The sequence below is a fragment of the Glycine max genome, chromosome 1, assembly GCF_000004515.6.
Source record: "Glycine max cultivar Williams 82 chromosome 1, Glycine_max_v4.0, whole genome shotgun sequence".
NCBI lineage: Eukaryota > Viridiplantae > Streptophyta > Magnoliopsida > Fabales > Fabaceae > Glycine > Glycine max.
In genome coordinates this window covers 46554079-46575391 of record NC_016088.4, presented here as the reverse complement: position 1 = coordinate 46575391, position 21313 = coordinate 46554079, and the positions used below count along the sequence as shown (strand labels likewise).

Sequence of the window (21313 nt, the reverse complement as noted above, 5' to 3'; positions counted from 1 at the left end):
CAAGTGTGGTGTAGAGTAAGGAATTTGCCAAAAGTTACAGAAAGTGGTGTCATAAAAATAGAAGAACATAAGGAGTGGCATAACTAGACAAAAAGAGGTATCTTTTGGGATCTTCCATATTGAAAAGATAATTTGTTGAGGCACAATCTTAATGTTATGCACATAGAGAAAAAAAATTTTGACAACATATTCAACATTCTGATGAATGTGAGTGACAAGACAAAACACAATGAGAAAGCAAGGAAGGATTTAGCTTTGTTAGCGAATCAAAGACTAGCCCCTCTTGACCTTGCTTTAGAGGAGAGTATTAGGTCTAGGTGTTGGGCCAAAGCTATTGGTGGAAAGACCAAGGGACGACTCTACAGGGCTGGAGACCTTGCTCGTGATTATCAAGGTGGAGACAGTAGCCTCACGCAAAAAAGCAAAGCATCAAGTAGTTTTCACTTGATTCAAAAGAGATTATCCAGTTGAGACAATGACTTTCACAAAGTGTTAGGAGATTCACTGAATGAGGGAGGAAAATGAGTGGTTGAGTCATCAATTTCAATAACAGTTTCAATCAATTGTCATACAACTCCTACCACCTAACGCACAGAAGACCTTTGAACCAAACCAACAGCAAAACAACCACCAAGAGCAAATAAATGATCAGTCGGAGCAACAACTGGAAAACTAGCAACAACCACACTCTCCAGATTATGATAATTAGTAGATTGTATAAAAAAACTTATTAGTACTTATCCTTTTTATGAATTTTATTTTAAAATTGTGGTATGTTTTAATTTATGAATGACTTGTTAAAGACAATTATATAGGATTAATCTATATGACAACAACCTTTTAGTTGAATTCTTAAAAAAATATGCTCTTTTAAATTTATTATTGATTTGTATATGTTGTCATTGTAGAATATTGATTTGTAATAGCATATAATATATAATAACCAGATAATATTTTAAATATATATATATAAAATATCAGCGACCAACTAGTATCAAGGAATAATCCGTCGATAATGTGAAAAATAATCAAGTCATTCGTTGTTTGTTACCAACGAATAATTCGTCGGTAATAGCATCGACGGATATTCCATTGGAAAACATAGTTACACCATTACTTATTAAATATCCATAAAAAATTATAGTATCCTTTACCAATGGATTATCCGTCGAAAACAAAAGTCATCATTATTTTTGGATAATCCGTCGAAAATAAAATACACCATTATCGATGAATTATCTGTTGGAAACAACAGACATCATTACCATCGGACAGTGTTAGTCCATCAAAAATTCATATTTACCAACGGAATTTTAACTTTAACCGCGGATTCTTTCCATTAGAAATCAACTGTTTTTCTTGTAGTGTCTACCTTTCGCTGTCTTCTTCGATGATATTCTGATATATAGTCCGAATTGGCAATCCCATTGGAATCACCTACATCAAGTGTTAGAATTATTATAGAACCACCAATTGTTTGTAAAGTATTCTAAATGTGAGTTTAGGGTTTCAAAAATGACCTACCTTGGGCATTTTATCTCGCAACAAGGTGTTGAAGCTGATCCAGAAAAACTGCAAGCCATTTGGGCATGGCCACAACCATTTTCAGCTACCATTCTACGCATCTTTTTGGGACAGAAAAGCTATTCTAGGTGTTTTGTCAAACACTACACTTCTATAGCTAGTCCTTTGACTGATATGTTCTCACCCAATAGCTTTTTATAGTCGCAAGCTTAGTTTTCTCATGCAGAACGCCTCAGCTTATGAGTGGTAGATGTTCGCCATTACATCTGCTGTGAAGAAATGATGTCACTATTATTTGTTGGGACGACACTTTAGGGTCTACACTGACCAGCAGAGCCTTCGAGGCATGGTCAACCAAGTCATTCAGACCCCAACTCAACAAAAATGGCTTGCCAAACTAGTGGGGTTTAATTTTGAGATATTGTACACGCCTGGTAAGGACAACCTGGTGACAGACGCATTATCTAGGATATCCGAACCTCCGGAATTGTTGTTTTTGGCTGCAACAACTTGCCATCCTCTGTTCCTGGATCAATTGCGACAGTTTTATCAAGATCATTCATTGGGACAACAAATAATTAGAAAAGGAATGGGAGAAATAGACTCAAATTTCACTGCTGCTACTCTAGCTCCCATCTTCCTATCTGACATCAATCGACTCCACGACATGCTGCGAACCATCGTGAGCGACCATGAGCGAGTCTTTGGAGCACATTCTGGCGCGAATTCTTTGGCCTCAAAGGAACGACTTTATCCTTCGACGGATGTCCAAACCAAGGTTACCAATCGCACCCTCGAGACCTTTCTCCATTGCTTTGTTTGTGATTCCCCTGGCAATGGGGTTCAATATTTTCCCTTAGCTGAGTATTGGTACAATACAACTTACCATTCAGTTATAAAAATGTCCCCTTTTGTTGCTCTGTATTATCATTCTCCGCCCTCTCTCTGGTCGTACATTGCCAGTTCCAAAGTGGTTACAGCATTGGACTCCACCTTGTCCCAACGCCATTCCCAACTCCAAGTTATCAAGGATAACTTAGCTGCAGCACAGATCAGCATGTGCAATCAGGCTAACACTCATCGCCAGGATCGCTCTTTCAAGGTCTATGCTTGGGTTTGGCTTGGACACCAGCCTTTTTGCCAAACTACCTTGCGTGATCGTTGCTCATCCAAGCTTTCCAAACACTTCTATGGGCCATTCCAGATCCTCAAATAAGTTGGACCATTGGCCTATCAACTTCAACTTCTCGAGGATGCCAAGATCCACCCCGTATTCCATGTGTCCAAGTTGAAGGCCTTCTTCGGCACTCCTCTATCGATGACACCGTCGCTGGCTTTTCAGAAGACTTATTCCCATCACAACCTTGAGGACAAGGTTGTCGGAAAATAGGGGGGTAATGTTACTTATGACTTTCATGAGGCTCATCCAAACACCAAGACATTAGACCCAATAGCCTCAATCTATCTGAAGTTTCAGATGTTGAAACTGGGCCAACTGAGACACAAGAGCCCAAGAGGGGCAGGCCCCAACGAGTGAAGACTACCTCAGTTAGGTTCAAGGATTATGTTAGATACTAATTATGCCAGCTAGTGTTCTTAATAATATTAAGTCCTAAGTAATATTTGTAAGCTAAAATTTTGTTAGATATTTTCTACACGACACTTAGGTTGTTAGAGGTTATTTTTCTCTTACATATGTAACATAATGCATGAATGAGAAGGCAGAAAAATGATTGATCTGAAATATTCTTCTTCTTTCTAAATTCTGGAGTTAGTCCTCTCCCAAAGGAGATTCTATTCCCTAATCCCTGTAACAACTCTCTTGCCTTCCATCCTCAGGATAACAATATTATTCCTATAGGCAAGGACAGTTCCTCTATTAAAATGTATAATGTCTTTGTTGATGAGGTAATGAAGCTATCTGTTGTTAACATTTTTTTGTATTTGATTTGAGATTTTTGGTGTTAATGCAAAGTTCTTTTACAGGTTAAAATTATACTCAAAGACCATAAAAATAGAATCACTGGTCTTGCTAATGTATTAGTTTCATATGGAGCAGAGGATCAGGCAATGACTGCTTAGTATAATAGATCTATCTTCAGAATCTGGCATTTTCTATGATTAAATTACAATAAAAGAACTTCAAGTTTTGAGTCTTTTAACTGGTTTTATCAAGTATATGTCCCCTTTCACTATACAATATGGCTATGCAATTTTCAGTGATGATGTTTGTTTTGCCCTGTTTCTTAAGTAGATTTATGTTTGGAACACTTATGGATGGGAAGAGCAAAAGTATAGATACTCGTGTACAGTTTGATCAAGATCAAATAAAGTTCCATCAAGATACCTGTGTAAAGGTACTTTGTTGCAACTTCCTCCGAGGAGAACAACACTGGCACAATCAGATACCCACATATAGTTTCATCAAGATCAAATACAGTTCTTGGTTGTACATGAAACTCAGCTCGCCATTTATGAGGCGACAAAACTAGAATGTCTAAAGCAGATAGTTTAGCCTCAGAGTTCAATGCGTTGAGCAAATAATTTCATTTGTCTGATATCAATGGCTTCGATTGTAGTGGTTCCCGCAAGACTCGTATGCCCAAATATCGCATGCAACTTTCTCATGTGATAGCCAGGTGGTATATACCAGCTTTTTAGATACAACAATTTGTGTATTTAGTGCTTCAAACCTTAGATTACGTTGTAGGATCAATCCTTCTTCATATCTTCCTGAAAGAGTTAGGTAACCCTTTTGTTGTTAGTTGTCTGATTGTGTCAACTGGCATGGGGAAGAGTATTCCATGAATTCGAAAAAAAACGTCTAACATGCTTCAATTTCTATCTAAACTTAATTTAATTGTGCCATTGCCTATCATTTAGTCATGTTTTTTAAAGTTAATTACCCTGGATTATTCTGAATTTAGAATTTGCTCGTAATCTTTTGTTGAATACTATCATTATCTTCATGCAACAGTTCCAACATACAACAACCACTTGCCTATCATTTAACATTTCAATGGATTTTAAAAACATTATAAAAATTTCTTGTGGTATTCAATCAAATTTTTTTAATTACAAAAGTAAGTTTTGTGATATTCAATTAAGATTATTAGGATTTTTTAAGAAATATAACAAAATTTATTGGTATTTGATTAAGATTTTTTAAAACTTAAAAAAAATCCTATGATATTCAAAAATATATAAATTTTAAATAGATTTTATGGGATTTTTTAATAGAAAATATAAGTAACATACCTATCAAACAATCTCACTCAACCTTTGAGATTTTTCAAGACTTTTTTATTTTTTTTCTACATTTTTCTTTTTCTCATCAAACATAATTCATTTTCTCAAAAGGAGAAGACACTGATGATTTATTGAAGAAGTAATTATAATGAATCATGAAGGAGGTGAGAAGTCTACAATGAATGAGTGAATAAGACCCTGATGTGAATGGCAGTACAAAATTACACATTTTGTTGACATGTAATTGTGCAGGTCTTGTATTTTTTACATGTTTAAGGGGATGGTGGTTGCAGGTTTAATGCATTTTTATATATTTTGTTCGATACATGGTTGCAGGTGTTAAGAAAATGGAATCTGGTAGTTTTCATTGATATGAAACAACGAATAAATACTTGATCCTCTCTACCATCTCTCCATGATTATTGAAGACATAATATCAAAACAGAATCACAAATAAAAAAGAAAAAATATACACGGATTTGGATCAACTACAATTTAAATTCAAATCATAGCTAATCCCTACAATTAATGGATTCTAACACCCCCTCTCAAGTTGGTGCATGAATGTTACACATTCCCAACTTGTCAAGAGAATTACTAAGGGCCTTGGATTCTACTGCCTTGGTTAGTATATCAGCAAGTTGTTGTCCTGATATGCCTGTCAATTTCCACATGTTTTGTACGATCATGTTGGACGGGGTTATTAGCAATCTCTATGGCTGATTTATTATCACAATAAAGCTTCATTGCATCCTTTTTTTCATATCCAATATCCTTCAAGAGACTTCTAATCCATAGCTGTTTACATATTCCAACTATCATCCCTCTAAACTCTGCTTCAACACTTGATCTAGCAACTACTTGTTGCTTTTTACTTCTCCAAGTTACTAGATTTCCTCCCACAAAAGTGAAGTAGTCAGCGGTAGACCTTCTGTCATATGCTAATCCAGCCCAATCAGCATCAGTATAACCCTCAACTTTGAGGTGACCATGATTTGAGAATAACAAACCTTTTCTTAGTGCAGATTTTAAGTGCCTTAATATCTATTCAACAACATCCATGGGCGGTTTTTTTGGGTCATGCATAAATTGGCTCACGACATTGACTACATATGCTATGTCTAGTCTAGTATGAGACAAGTAAATTAGCTTTCCCACTAGTCTTTGATATCTTCATCTATCTGCACTGGTTGCATCAGCACAATGAAAATTTTTATGGTTTTGTTCTATGGGAGTATCAATTGGTTTACACCCAAGCATTCTTGTTTCAGCTAACAAGTCTAAAACATACTTTCTTTGAGAAAGAAAGATACCATGTTTGGACCTTGCAACTTCTATCCTTAAAAAACATTTGAGATCTCCTAGCTGTTTCATGTCAAATTCAGAAGCTAAATGTCTCTATAAGCTTAAAATTTCATCAGGATCATTTCTGGTCACAATCATATCATCAACATATATTATCAATGCAGTGATCTTACCTTGATTATGCTTGAGAAACAAGGTGTGATCAGAATTGCTTTGTGTGTAACCAAAAGACTTCATAGACTTTGTAAATCTTCCAAACCAAGCTCTTGGGGATTGTTTTAATCCGTATAGGGCCTTTTTAAGCTTACACACCAAAGGAATATTTAAGTACTTTGGTATACTAGGAGGAGGATCCATATAAACTTCTTCCATTAAATCTCCATGTAAAAAGGCATTTTTTACATCGAATTGAAGAAGTGGTCAATCTTGATTTGCTGCTAGTGATAATAACACCCTCACTGTATTGAGCTTTGCAACTGGTGCAAAGGTTTCTTGGTAATCAACCCCAAAGGATTGAGTGTAACCCTTTGAAACTAGCCTTGCTTTATATCTCTCCACACTTCCATCAGCTTTATGTTTGACAGTAAACACCCATCTACAACCAACTGTACTCTTTCCATTTGGTAAGGTTACAAGTTCCCAAGTAGCATTTTTCTCCAATGCTTCCATTTTTGTTTTCATTGCCTGGATCCACTTAGAATCTGCTAGAGCTTCCTGCAAACTACTAGGAGTAAAGGCAATAGATAATTGAGATACAAAATTGACATATGACTTAGACAGCTTTTCAGATGACACGTAGTTGTTTATGGGGTATTTGACCTTACAATTAAGAGTGGGTTCATACTTAATTAGGGGTTGTCCTCTATTAGTACGAGGTAGAAGAGTGTAAGGGCTCACTATAGTGTTAGAATTTGGGGTAGAAGAGACATTGCATTTATATCAGTGGAAACATAGTTTTGTGTATCAACAATAAAATGAAAAGGAGTAAGAGTTTCAGGTGATACCTCTACAAAATTATTTTCTGATTGGATCAATAGTGGATTTGGGGTTGAAGGAGAGATTATACTATCATCTTCGACCATATTCTCATTTACATTATTCTGAATTTGATCTTTCATGTTCTCATCTCCATTATCTTGAATTCCATCATCTGTTGTTGTTGGCATAACATCAAATAACCTGATATCTTGGTCGAGTCTATCATGATTCTGAACCTCCAAATCACCCCCCTTCCCCCTTTGAGGTGAAGAATAAAGTGTTTTCAAGGGAAAAAACATTTCATGCTCATGAAATGTAACATCGATTGATACAAAAAGTCTTTTTGTAAATGGATGATAGGCCTTATATCCCTTTTGAGTGGTGTTGTATCCCACAAAAACACATTTCATTGCTCTAGATTCTAATTTTGTTTGCTGGTGAGGATGCAAATGCACATATATGACACAACCAAAAATATGGGGTGGTAAATGATTGACAAAATTAAGGGTGAAATGAAGAGAAAGGGCATCAAGAGGTCTCTTAAAGTTTAACACACTTGAGGGAACTCTATTAATAAGATAAACTGCAGAGCTTAAAGCTTCACCCCATAAGTAAGAAGGAATATTACTATCGATCAATAGTGATCTAGTAACCTCCAAAAAATGTCTATTTTTTCTCTTGGCTACTCATTTTACTGAGGGGAATTAGGACATGATGTTTGATGAAGAATACCAACAAATTTCATAAAATTTGTCAACTCACTTTTGTAGTATTCCTATTCATTATCAGACCTGACTATCTTTATTGGAGTATTAAATTGTGTGCTTATCATTTTGTGAAAAAATTGAAAAACCTTACACACATCACTTTTGTGTTTAAGAAGATATGACCAAGTCATTCTTGTATAGTCATCCACAAATATCACAAACCATCGCATTCCATTATGTGTGGAAAGAGGGGTAGGTCCCCAAACATCAGAGTGAATAATAGAGAAAGGAGCATTAGCTCTATTGTTATTTATAGGAAAAGTAACACGATGAGTTTTTTCCATTACACAAGTTTCACATTTAAAATCAGAGATATGACAATGGTTAAACAATGAAGGAAATAATCTCTTAAGGTAACTAAAAGATAGATGTCTTAATCGCTTATGCCATTTCCAAATATCTCTTTTATTCTTAGCTTATGTTTCATCACTTATAGAGTGAGTCAGTGCTTTTCCTTTGATATATTGAGAATTACCTTCAAGATAGTATAATCCTTCATTTCTTTTACCACTGTCAATCTTCTCCTTCGTATGTATATTCTGTAGAGTAGAATATTTGGGAAAGAACAAGAAAACACAGTTGTGGGACTTGATTAATTGACTTACAGAAAGAAGATTGTAGTTGAGAGAAGGAACAAAAAACACATTAGAAATGGATAACAATGGAGAAATGGATATTGTACCACTACCCATAACTGGGGAAGAAACACCATAGCGTTTATAATGACTGAAACAAAACTATTAGAGGAAAATTGTGTAAACATATTTCTATCACAAGTCATATGGTTTGTTGCACCTGTATCAATTATCCAATCACTACCCTTAGTAGTAACAGAAAAACCACAAATTGATTGAAATATACCTGACTTAGCAACAAATCCAGTAGCAGCGGTGGAGTTGTCCTTGGGAGACTCCACCTTTTTTCCTTTTTAGTGTCATTCAGAATAACTTGTACCATCAAGACACTCAAGGATTGAAGACAGATCCTGCATATGTGGAGTAAAATCTGATTCATTTAACCTATTCTCCATTTTTGTACTCAAAAGCTAATCTCCAATTCCTAAAGAAGAGAGATAATTGGAGTTGGCTCTGATACCATGTTAAGAAAATGATATCTGGTAGTTTTCATTGATATAAATAAGTGAATAAATACATGATCCTTTCTACCATCTCTCCATGATTATTGAGGGTAAAATATCAAAACAGAATCACAAATAAAAAGGAAAAAATATATAAGAATTTAGATCAATTACAATTTAAATTCTAATCATAGTTAATCCCTACAATTAATAAATTCTAACAACAAGTTTAATGTTGATGTATGCAATACCAGTCATAGAATTATTTTCTTGGGGATGCTCTGATAAGGAATTAAAAAATTTAGGCTGCACACGAATGCAAATGGCCAGGAATTAGTGTATTTGTCAATACCCTTTTATAATTGGATGGGACAATATTTGGGTGTAGTATCATATATGTTACCAGCCATATAAAACTAATAAAATAAAAAAATAAATATATCCAACATGTAAAATAAAGAAACTAACCTTTAAACAAATAAATAAAACCCACAATTTTCTCTCTACTATTTTTGTGTAAACGTATCTCTTTCATTTTATTTTTATATCAAAATATTTGTCAGTTAATAACTTTGAACTTTGTCTAATAAAATTTGATATTTAAAATAAATATTTATTTAATCTATGAAATTATGAATTAACTTTTAATTTTTTTAAAAAAATAATGGATAAGTACGAAATAGAAGAATTTGCATATATTTATAGGTAATATAAGGTATAATAATCATATGTATTGGTTTATCTTATATAATATTCATGTATTTTTTATTTATGTTCAATGTGTGTTAGTAAAAAAAAAAAGTAAAAGAATATGCCAAAAAAAGCTGTCACAAAAAAAGAATATGATTTGAAATTAGTACTGCTACTACATATGCCAAAAAAAGCTGTCACAAAAATTGTTCTTAGATGTTAAGTTTATCTATATTGGTATATACATTATTTAATAAAAAATATATAGCAAATATGAATGTAGTATATTTATATTAATTAACATTTTACTGATAAATAATTTTGTTGATATGAAAATTATTGCATAATATCAGTGACACTACTAAAAAAAATACTTTTTAACTATCAACAATAATGTTCTTGAAATAAATCGTTCTATTAATGTAATTTCTCATAATGTTAATATAAAATTCACATATTTGTAGCAGCATAGATATTACTCTTGATGACTTACTTGAATAAGTGAATTAAATGGAATTAATGTACGTAATTAATTAAAAGGAGTAGAAGAAGACCGATGAAAATTTTAAGTTTTAATTATTAAAATAAAATATTTGGTTTTAAATATAAATCATAATTTTTTTTATAGATGGAACCAAATATAAGAATTACGTACCTTCTATAGAGAATATTAAGCACTCCAGCATTGCGAATATTATCTGCCTGGCCTGGAGCTGCCATGGAACAAGGCAGTGCCACTGAGATCAAAATGAACTGATGGTGAGGTACAACCGAGGCATTCATCAGTTATCATCACGCTCACAGGTTTCCTGAGCATAAGGCATTTTCTGTGCATTTTACCTGAAAATTGAACAAACCAATGCGTTTTAATGTGGACATATACATGGTGACGTTACTCAAATATTCGACAGAAAAATGTCTTCTATCTACAAATACAAGCAGAAGTTAAAAACTGGTGCGTGTTTCAATGAGGTATTTGAGAAGATTAAATAATTTAAAACTTTAACAATTTCAATGGTTAATTTCAATTGAGATTTCTTTGTTTTGATAAAATAAACATTGTTTTCATTGTTTTTTTTATAGAGTATAAATATATTTTACTGGAGACAAACTTGTTTGAGCAAAATAATTAAATTTCCTTTGTTAAAAAAAATCTTTGAAGAGAAACGGGGATAGAGGAGAGAGATGGGGGAGAGAAGAATTAGGAAATTTCTGATTTTTAGATGGAATTAAAAATCATTAAATTTTAATTAATTAAAATTTTATTTTAAAATTTTCAATTGTTAATTTTCATTTAATGAAACATCTGTCCTTAAAAATTATTTCCTTCCCTTAATATATTCCATTTAAACACTCCATAAAAGTAATTCCTAAACTAATTAAAGTTAAGAAAACATATAGCAATTTCGCAATCCATTCTATGATTTTTTTTAATTATGTCATTGGTATGGAATATTCACTCAAATTTAAAACCTTCTTAAAAAGATTGAATTAGATACCACTTGGATCAACAACTTATTGGTAACTCATTCCATGGTTTAAACCCAATATATATGAGAAAACATTTTTAATGCTTCTAAAGCACTCTAATCTCTTCTCATTCATAAATAAAAAAGTAAAAAAAAATTACACAAATCTTCTATGAAATTTAAAGAAATTACATGTCTTTCTTTCTTTTTTGAAACCTATACATACTTTTTCTGTGAATTAAAAAAATTACATGTCTCCCATCCATTTTAAAAATATATATAAATTTAATGTTATTATTGCTGGTATGGTGTTTGTTCAAATAATTTTGTGTGTTAAATATGTCATTGATGTCTTAGTTGAGATAATTTCATTTAGTTTCTGAAACTTATAATTATTTTTTTTTTTTGGAAGGCACTTATAATTGTTCATTTGGCTTGGGTTTGCTAGAATGGATTGGTTCAATGATTTCGTTGCTCCCGTTGTATTCATTTGACTTATAGGTTTAGTGGTATGACAATTTGATTGAGTTTTCTGTAACCTGAATTTTTTTATTGAAATTATTTCATACTTGAAGGAGGAAGAAAATGACATTTTTGAAAAAAAAATATTCATTAAATGTCATGTGTAACATATGACATTTAATGAATTTTTTTTTTCACATGACATTTAATGAATATTTTTTTTCAAAAATTTCATTTTCTTCCTCCTTCAAGTATGAAATAATTTCAAAACTCATTGGCATCATATTGTGCACCCACCAACAACATGGAGATACGTGCTACTATTTGCCACACATCCCTTTCAAAACTCAAAAGGGAGTTTAATTCTCATTTGTTTCTTTGCTTTTAGGATATCAATTAAAGTATATTAAACTCTGGTTTGTCTCAGGATCCAAATTACATAGTACATATCTTAACCATGTTTAAATCGGTAAAACATATTTAAGCTCACCCTCACCTCACATCTATATTCCCAATGGTATTCTAGTTCTCATGCACTTGATTCTTAAGATGAGTATTCATGACTACTCAAGATTAATTTATATTGCATTCTCTATGTAGGTTCCTTTATCATTTGATCTAGCCATCGAAGTTCTTGTTGAACTTGTGACTAAACACGAGGTATGACTGCCTAATTTGATCAAACATCTATCATCCTGATCATTATTAATATGTTTGGCTAAGTACACGTTTGTAATTATTTTAAAGATGTTATTGTACTACTAGTCTACTACTATGTTATTGATGTACTTTCTCATTCTCTTAGATTTTATAATATGTTCTAGAGTTTGAGTTATCTACTAGATTTTAGAGTTAGGTAGGTCCTTAAAATTATCATATGTAACTATACTGGTATGTTTTAAGTTTGAAGCTTTGCTGTCATACTATCTATATTCCTAGGATGGATGTGTGGTTGGCCTATATTCAAATAGAACAATGATAATGCTATAAAAAGAAAATATATCTTAAAAAATTAAAATAAATTTAAGACGGTTATTATAATAATTGTCTTAGTTTCTCTTACATTCTAAGACGGTTATATGATAACCGTCTTAGATTCGCTAATATGATAGCAGAAAACTAAGACGGTTATTTTGATAATCGTCTCAGTATAATTATCATTTTAAGACGGTTATTCCAAAAACCATCTTAATAAATACAATTTTCTAAGACGGTTGCAAAACCAACGTTGTATATCTTTTGCCTTTTTATGACACCTATTTCGACGATGATTCAAAACCGTCGTAGAAAGTCCAATTCAACCGACTTAAAAAACACTAATTCTAGTAGTGTAAGAGGAGACATGTATAATTTCTTTAAATTTTGATGGATGTTTGTGTTGGTTTTAAAAAAAAAAAGAAACATGTGTAATTTCTTTAAATTTTAAGGGAGACTTATGTAATTTACTCAAGAAATAAAATTTCCTTTTACTAACTAAAAAAATTTAGGTGATTGGATCCTAGGACTCATTAGATTAGGGTACACCTTAAAGCTTTAACAGAAGTATTACACTTTACGTACTAACAAAGTAGAATTCAAACTCACGTCTTTTGATATATGAAATAGAAAAAAGTTAAGTAGTTATTTGAAATGAATGTGGAAAGAAGTAATTCTTTGAACATATGAAATAGAAAAATCATTTTAATATATTATTTAAAACAAGAAGAATAGCCTCTTTTAACCAACGTGCTGCATGCACCTGATAACAAGCCCCGCATCCTCTGCCGCCAAGGAAAAGAGAAGGACCCCCAGCCGATGCCATTATAGAGAGTGGAGGGTTCCTCACACTGTCAATGTATCCACAAGCACCCCCTACACAAAATCACAAAAAGAAAAGCAATCGTTCAATTTATCTTTGGCCAAAGCTTTTTCATAAAAATAAAAATAAAAAGTTAAGTAAAAAGGTGTGATGTTGTAATATTGAAAAATAATATTTTACAAGATATATACTCACCATCCGACCCACCACCCTCTGGGTGGTCCGAAAAATGTAGCTCCAGCTACTTCCCATTGTTCCTCATTTTGAATTTTTGGAAGCATTAAATAATTTGAGATTGAGACAATGGCAAGGGTTTAGTAACAGAATAAAATACTACAACAAAAGACATGTAACGAAGAACTTGCATGATGCGATTTGCAAATAACAAAAGAGCTTACGATTAATCTCGTGTTGAGGCAATTCTGCCACGGCACATACTAGTAATATATATACACCAATTTATTCTTAATGGTAATTATTTTTCAAAATAAAATTATTGCCATATAGTATCCCAGAAGAAAGAGAGAAATCCTTTATTCCTTGTTCTAGTGTACTTAAATTTGACTAATTTTAGATTCGATGAAGGTTAATGGGTACGGTTTAAGACTAAAGTGGATAGTGTCAAATAACTTTTTGATAATTGGTATACATTGATTCGGAATTGATTTTATAACATTTTTACATATAAGTTGGGGTACCGTTTTTTTATTTTGGTTCTTAATATTTTTTTGCTGATAAAAAAAAAATTGTGTTGCATCCTCAGAAATCATATATGTTTCCTTCCTCCTTAATTCAACCTAGTTTTTAGTTCATCTCATCGCTTTTCTTTTGCTACCATTAATTAACAGAATAACAATTTATAGGTATACAAAATTTAAAAAAATTGAAAAATGTCACCTTTTCAAAATTTAAAAAATTAGTGTAACTGAAAAATGTTTAGTTATTTGCAAATATTCCAGTGTGCCTAATTTAATAATAAAAATAATAATAACTTAATCTGATATAAAAACTCATCAATGACTTATATATAAATCAATTTGTTGTACGTGGGTGCACTAATTCTGTTTATTTTGTGCTTCGTCTTTTTAGAAAATAAAAGTATATTTAATTAAAATTATATTTAAAAATGTTAATTATGATAATTACATAAGCTTTTAGTAGAAAGGATAAACTTGTAAAAAAATAATTGTAGTATTTTTCTTATAACATAGGATATGAGTAACTAGCAAAAATTAATTAATTACACAGCAAAAGTTATTTTTAAAATGTCATCTTTTTTATTTATTTATTTTAACACAAACACAAATTCGATGCTGAGCCATGTAATAAAAGAGCACAGGTCCACTCTAAACCCTCTTCTCGTGCCATCAATCACGCTGGTTCATTCCTACCCTTAATCATAGGTCTACTAATTTTTTAATATTATTACTTTTTACTTCGATTTGTTTTAATGGTTGTCATCCTACCCTTAATCAACGACATCCTACCCTTAATCACCATCACTGTCAACTATGTTCTACTACCAATTATTTGACAGCCTCAACACAATAGCTGCAATAAACAAAAAAAAAAAAAATCCAAGCCAAATGACAATAATAGGCCAAAGCCCAGTGATCTGAACGTGGCCATTATTAAGCTTGAGGGTTCCAGATCTTGCAATGAAGAACTCCAACGGCGATGGCAGAGTAGCGAGGACATTGCTCGAAGTGACTTTGGTGTGGGCTATCAACCCGCAAAAAAAACCTCTGACATCACGCTCAGAGCCAGTCAATGTTGGCTTGAGAACTACGTTGATGGAAACGAGATCAAGTTCGATGGGGGAGACTCATCTCTAGGACAAGATACAGCGTGGGTCGTTTCGAGGTTTTTTTCTCAAAGTACACGCTCTCCCTCCTCTTTATTTCAGATATTTCAAACGTAAATCCTCATATGCACCATTTTGCTATGACAGTGAGGAGTCGGGATTGGAAAATCCAACTTCTAAAGGGTGATTTTTTTTTTTTAAATTTTTTTTTTTAAAAAAAAATTAGATTTTTTTAGTTAACATTTTAATTTTTTTAAAAAAATTATTGACTTCTTTTTTTAATATTATTTTTACTTTAATAAAAAGTTAAACTTTTAATATTATTATTTTATTAAATATAATTTTTTGTTTATGTCTATTAAAGTTAAAGACTACATTATTGAAGGATTTGAGATACACATTACATTAGAGAAGTGCTAAGTTCTTTTTCTCAATCGCACCCACACATTGTATATATTTATATAAAACAGAAAGAATACAATAAGAAAGAAAAAAAGACAGGTTTAGACTGGGGTACTTGCTCTTACTTAGGTTTTTCAGAATTCATACTAAAAACAATTTTTTCTATACTGTTAAGACTACTCTTACAAAGATACAACTAGTACACAATACAACTGTCTACATCTACACCAGCTGTCTACACAATACAACTATCTACACAATATAATACTTTAACACTCCCCCTCAAGCTGGAGCATATAAATTAAATGCTCCAAGCTTGGAACATGAGCTGAAGCATCAGAAAGAATCTTCTTCTAAGTTAGATGTTGCGATGGAGCTTGATTGCTTAATTGAAACCCATGACTGAAACTCAGATGCTGAGCCATGATAAACTTCCTCTGACCAAAACAAGGAGGGATCCTCAAATTCAGGTAACAACACAATGGAGCTGGCCTTCAAAATGATTAGTACTGATTAGGAGACAACCAACACACTTCTCCTCACAAGATGGAAGGTGGAGTCAACACTTGTAGTTGACTCCACCTTCTAGCTTGGGATGAACAATACAAGTAGAAAAATAGACAATGAAACATGTTGGAAATACATTGGCAACGGATTGAAAATGACTGCAAACATTCAAAGACAATTGGAATATGCTGAACCATTAAGCAGAAGCCACAACACAATGCTTAACCACTTAACAGAAGCAAATACACTTAACCACCTAAAAGGTAAAAGTAGATCAAACTTAATCATCAAGAGCAGAAGCTACGCATGATGATTAACCACTCAAGATAGAAGCAAGCCAACAAACAAGTACTTAACCATTATATAGGTAGAATCAACAAAGCTTAACCATCAAGAGCAGAAGCTAAACATGGTGCTTAACCGCTCAAGATAGAAGCAAAACACAATTTTTGAATGCTTAACCACCATAAAGGCAAAAACAACACACCAATGTTTGACCATCCATGGTAGAAGCTTCACATCAATGCTTAATCACCATGGATAGAAGCTTAATGATTTTTTTTAATATATAGTTGGGGTTCTTGACCAGATCAAACCCCGGGGACAACAATTGCTTCAAGGACAAAGACAAGGAAGAAGTTGCTGGACAACAGGATCAACAAATGACTCTTTTTTTTTTATAATATAAACACTTGAGACCCTCTTGATGAATGAAGGGGACAACGATATTAAACAGCAGACCACACAACAGATGAATAGAAGGATAGGAGACAATGAAGCTACACAACAAGGGTTAAGAGAGACAAATGAGGAGGGAATAATCTCAAACATCTTGCAAGCATGGTAGAAACTTCAAACCCTAACTGAACAAACTCAAATTTTTCTTCAAAGAGGAATATGAACAAAAACCTTGTGATCACTTCTTGCCAAACTAAAAGAGAAATTAAAAATAGTAGCATCCCCACCAATCTTTCTTCAAAAGTCCAATGGAGGATGTCTCAGAAATAGAAAGAACAGGGCCTGAAGTTGACATTTTTTAGAACCAGAACACAATGGAACTTTGAAGGCAGTTGGAAGGGGAGCCTTGGCAACATTCAAAACCATGCCAAACTGAGCAACTGCTTTTGAGGAAGCCAAAGCAATGGGTACTCTCTGGCTTGGTAACAATGTTTCCTATTGTAACAAAAGAGAGAGCCAGGAAACCAGGCGAGGCCTTAAACAGGACCAGAACACACCATAGTTCTGTAGACAAAGAAGAAGGGCCAAAAGAAGAGGTTTTAGCAGCTAACGACAGTGGCCGACAGTGGTAGAAGACGAGAAGCAACAGAGACAGCGGAACAGGATGGCACTTGCCCAACAGAGACAGTGGCTGACAGTGGTAGACAACGAGATTCAACTGGAACTGCGACGACGCGTAAGCTTCATGCGCTAGATATGGCGCGAAACTGTGATGGCACATGGTAGAGATTCGGGCCACGCGACTTCCAGGGATGGTTCGCACTCTTCAAGGCGCACCTAACCTTGGGTTCGCTAGAAGAAAAGACGGCGGCGGTGGCGGGCGGTGGTGATGCCGGAGACAGTCAGAACAGGATCGTACCCGCTCTGATCTCATGTTGAAGTTTAAGGACTACATTGTTGAAGGGTTTGAGATACGCATTGCATTAGAGAAGAGCTAAGTTCCTTTTCTCAGCCACACATTTATTTATATAAAATAGAAAGAGTACAATAAGAAAGAAGAAAAGACAGGTTCAGACTGGGGAATCTGCTCCTACTTAGGCTTTTCAGAATCCACACTAAAAACAACCTTTTTCTAAACCTGTCAAGACTACTATTATAAAGATACAATTAGTACACAATACACCTGTCTACATCTACACCAGTTGTCTACACAATATAATACTTTAACAATGTCATTTCATTTTTTAAAATGATAATATTTTTTGTTTAACAAGTTATTTACAGAAGAACATTACATCATAAATAAAATACATAAACAATAATATCTGTCGATAAGAAAGTTGAAGGATGAAGGTATGTTGGGACAATTGTTTCTATTATGACCTGGTTGCTGGAAAATTCCATATTTTTTTCTAGTTTTTCGTTCATTTCCTTCTTCGTCCATCTTAATAGGAATGCGAGTTGAAACCGGACGACCCTATGCACTCCTCATTTTCCTTGGATTAGGACCCCATTGATCTCCTCCATATTCTTGTCACATTAATTCGTATGGCAGTCAACCAACAAATTTACAGGCAATCATGATGTGAGAACACGTTAAGTGTTTAGCGTGATATTCACCACAATCACACTATTGGGATTGTAGCATGACCTTAAACCTTTTGGGTGCTCTGGATGTTTGAAGTGGAGCTTGGGTCTCTATGACAATAAATGTGTGGTTGTATCTATCGAATTCGTTAACATTATGCATATTTGATTCTTGTTGACCATTATTCATTCATTGTCTCACAGACAACTTCGGAATGCACTTGGCTTATTCACATGGATATCCCCAAGATGTCACCCGTGCATCTTCTCCTACCCAATAAATATTCAATAAATTTAACAGGTTATGAAATTTGATTCAAATTAAATTTTAATGAAGAAATAAAATATTATAGATTCTCACCTGCTTGCATGAGTGGTTTCTTCAAATGTTTGCAGTTTGAGTTACCGCAAAGGAAATTTTGTGCATGAGTGGTTTCACGTTAAAGAATCCAAAAAAATATCGTGTAACAGTTAGATGAACAAAGATCTCAAATTAAGAGTAAAAAAAATAAAAATAAAGTATGTTTCCCACGCTTAAAACAATGTTTAAGTGGTCATCTTATGCAATTTATAAAATTTATTTCCAATACATTTAAAAAATATTCGTGACAAATTTATTTCATAGTTTTTGCATCAAAGAATAAAAAAATATCGTGTAACAGTTTCATCAACAAGGACCTCAAATTAAGAGTAAAAAAAATATGTTTCCCACCCTTAAAATAATGTTTAAGTGGTCATCTTATGCAATTTATAAAATTTATCTCCAATACATTAAAAATATTCATGACAAATTTATTTCATAGTTTTTACGTCAAAGAATCCAAAAAAAATATCGTATAACAATTTCATCAACAAGGACCTCAAATTAAGAGTAAAAAAAATATGTTTTTCATCCATAAAACAATATTTAAGTGGTCATCTTATGCAATTTATAAAATTTATCTCCAATACATTAAAAAAATTTGTGGCAAATTTATTTCATAGTTTTCACATCAAATAATCCAAAAAAAATATTGTGTAACAATTTCATCAACAAGGACCTCAAATTAAGTGTAAAAAATTAAAAAAAAAAGTATGTTTTCTACCCTTAAAGCAATGTTTAAATAACCACCTTATACAATTTATAAAATTTATCTCCAATACATTAAAAATATCTGTGACAAATTTATTTCATAGTTTTCACATCAAAGAATCCAAAAAAAAATATTGTGTAACAATTTCATCAAGAAGAACCTCAAATTAAGAGTATGTTTTTCACCCTTAAAACAATGATTAAGTGATCATTTTATGTAATTTATAAAATTTATCTCCACAAACCAATATTGCATCTCGAGGCCATATGCTGGACAAACTCACATGCCATTTACCAGTGCATGTGACTAAACAGTGAACACCTGCTTGCAATCGATAAATTCTATAAATACCACTACTAGTTGAAGGCATTTGTAGAACTTTCAAATATTCATCTCAACCCCAACCACAATGTGTCACCTAACTGCATATGTTTGTGTTTACTACAACAATCAAATCTGTAACACTAATTAGGGCACCATCTTCATTAGTAACAACACAAAAACTTTCATGGTCAACAAGGTCATGACCCTTACACAATTGTTTGAACTTGTTCACCAAAAACTAAACATTGAACCACACCAACATATCCAACATCTTCGCTTTCGATGTCCCATATTTGAGTCAAGACAACCATATATGTACACATGTTTTATTCTGACAGATGATCCTGACGTTCGACAAATATTCAACATTTTTAACAACAATCCAACACCTCCATTTGTGGAGTTATTTGCCACAATTTGTGACAACATTAACCCACAAAACAACCAGCATGACTCAACCTCCAATGTTGAAGACCTATTATATGAATATGAGAGTTTTGGGTCAAAGACGATGGTAGTGATAGTGACTCCTCTTTCGGGATGGAAGGATGCAACATGTCTCTTTCCCACGAACCAATATTCAAACGAAGTTTGTAATCTAGAGATGATCCGTGAGTTAGTTATTTCTACTTAGAGGTTATCCAGTGGTGTGCCATGTCGGTATTTAGTGCTTTAACATTAAGTCATTGTGAGTTTACATTGTCTACTTCATTTTGTAGTTGTTGTTTGTAGTACTTAATTTAGGTAATGAAATAAATCATTTGTTTCAGTTTATGTTGACAATTTGGTAAAAAAAATGACAATTCACTAAAATGCAGACACTTGTTTTTTATAAGTATGTGCAAATTAATCAAGTCTCTATTATTTACAAAAAAATGACATTGAATTGACAACTCACAATTTAAATTTAAGTTTGAAAGTAATAATAAATGTTTGTTGCACCAAGTAACATGACAAAATCACAATCGAAATTGACAATACTTTGCAATTAACCCACGTCTCTGAAAAAATAATAGATGTTTCACCAACAAAATTGACATTAAATTGATAACTCACAATTTAAATTCAAGTATGAAAGTAATAATCGAAGTCTGGTGCATCAGGTAGTAGGATAAAATCACAATTGCAATTCACAATACTATGCACTATATCGATAAAAACAAAATTACAATAATGACATGTCTTAATAAACATCAACGGGAAAAATATTCAAACAACTATAAATAACACCAAACACCCTCAATACAACCACACACTTCCACACAACATACCTTCACAAACCATATTCGATCTTAATACTATGACATTATTGGGAGAAACAAACACTCAGACCATTTCTAACTCGAGATTAACATTCATTTTTCCAAATAGATCAATCATTCACAACCAAACTTGTGTTTATTTTTAATGTCCTACTCCAATACCAATGTGAGTTCCTGATGAGTGTTCTTTTGAGACACTAAAGAGTAGAATGCACAACACCCTTCAGCTAATCAATGACCAATTTGTGGATGAAATATACTACCAACAACCATCCATAGATGCAGGTCAACAATATTTTTTTCATTCTCTACAATTGAAAAATGATGATATATTTGCACAATGTTAATGTGCAATG

At 32.9% G+C, this 21313-nt stretch overlaps 1 long non-coding RNA gene and 1 pseudogene across 1 annotated transcript; one reads left to right on the top strand and one right to left on the bottom strand.

The window, feature by feature from the left end:
• Positions 1-8868: 8868 nt before the first annotated feature.
• On the bottom strand, positions 8869-13687 carry LOC106799826 (putative expansin-B2; annotated as a pseudogene).
• LOC121173907 (uncharacterized) lies at positions 11588-12448 on the top strand. The gene is made up of 2 exons (XR_005889522.1): positions 11588-12039; positions 12123-12448. It is a non-coding gene; the product is annotated as an uncharacterized lncRNA (long non-coding RNA).
• Positions 13688-21313: the final 7626 nt, after the last annotated feature.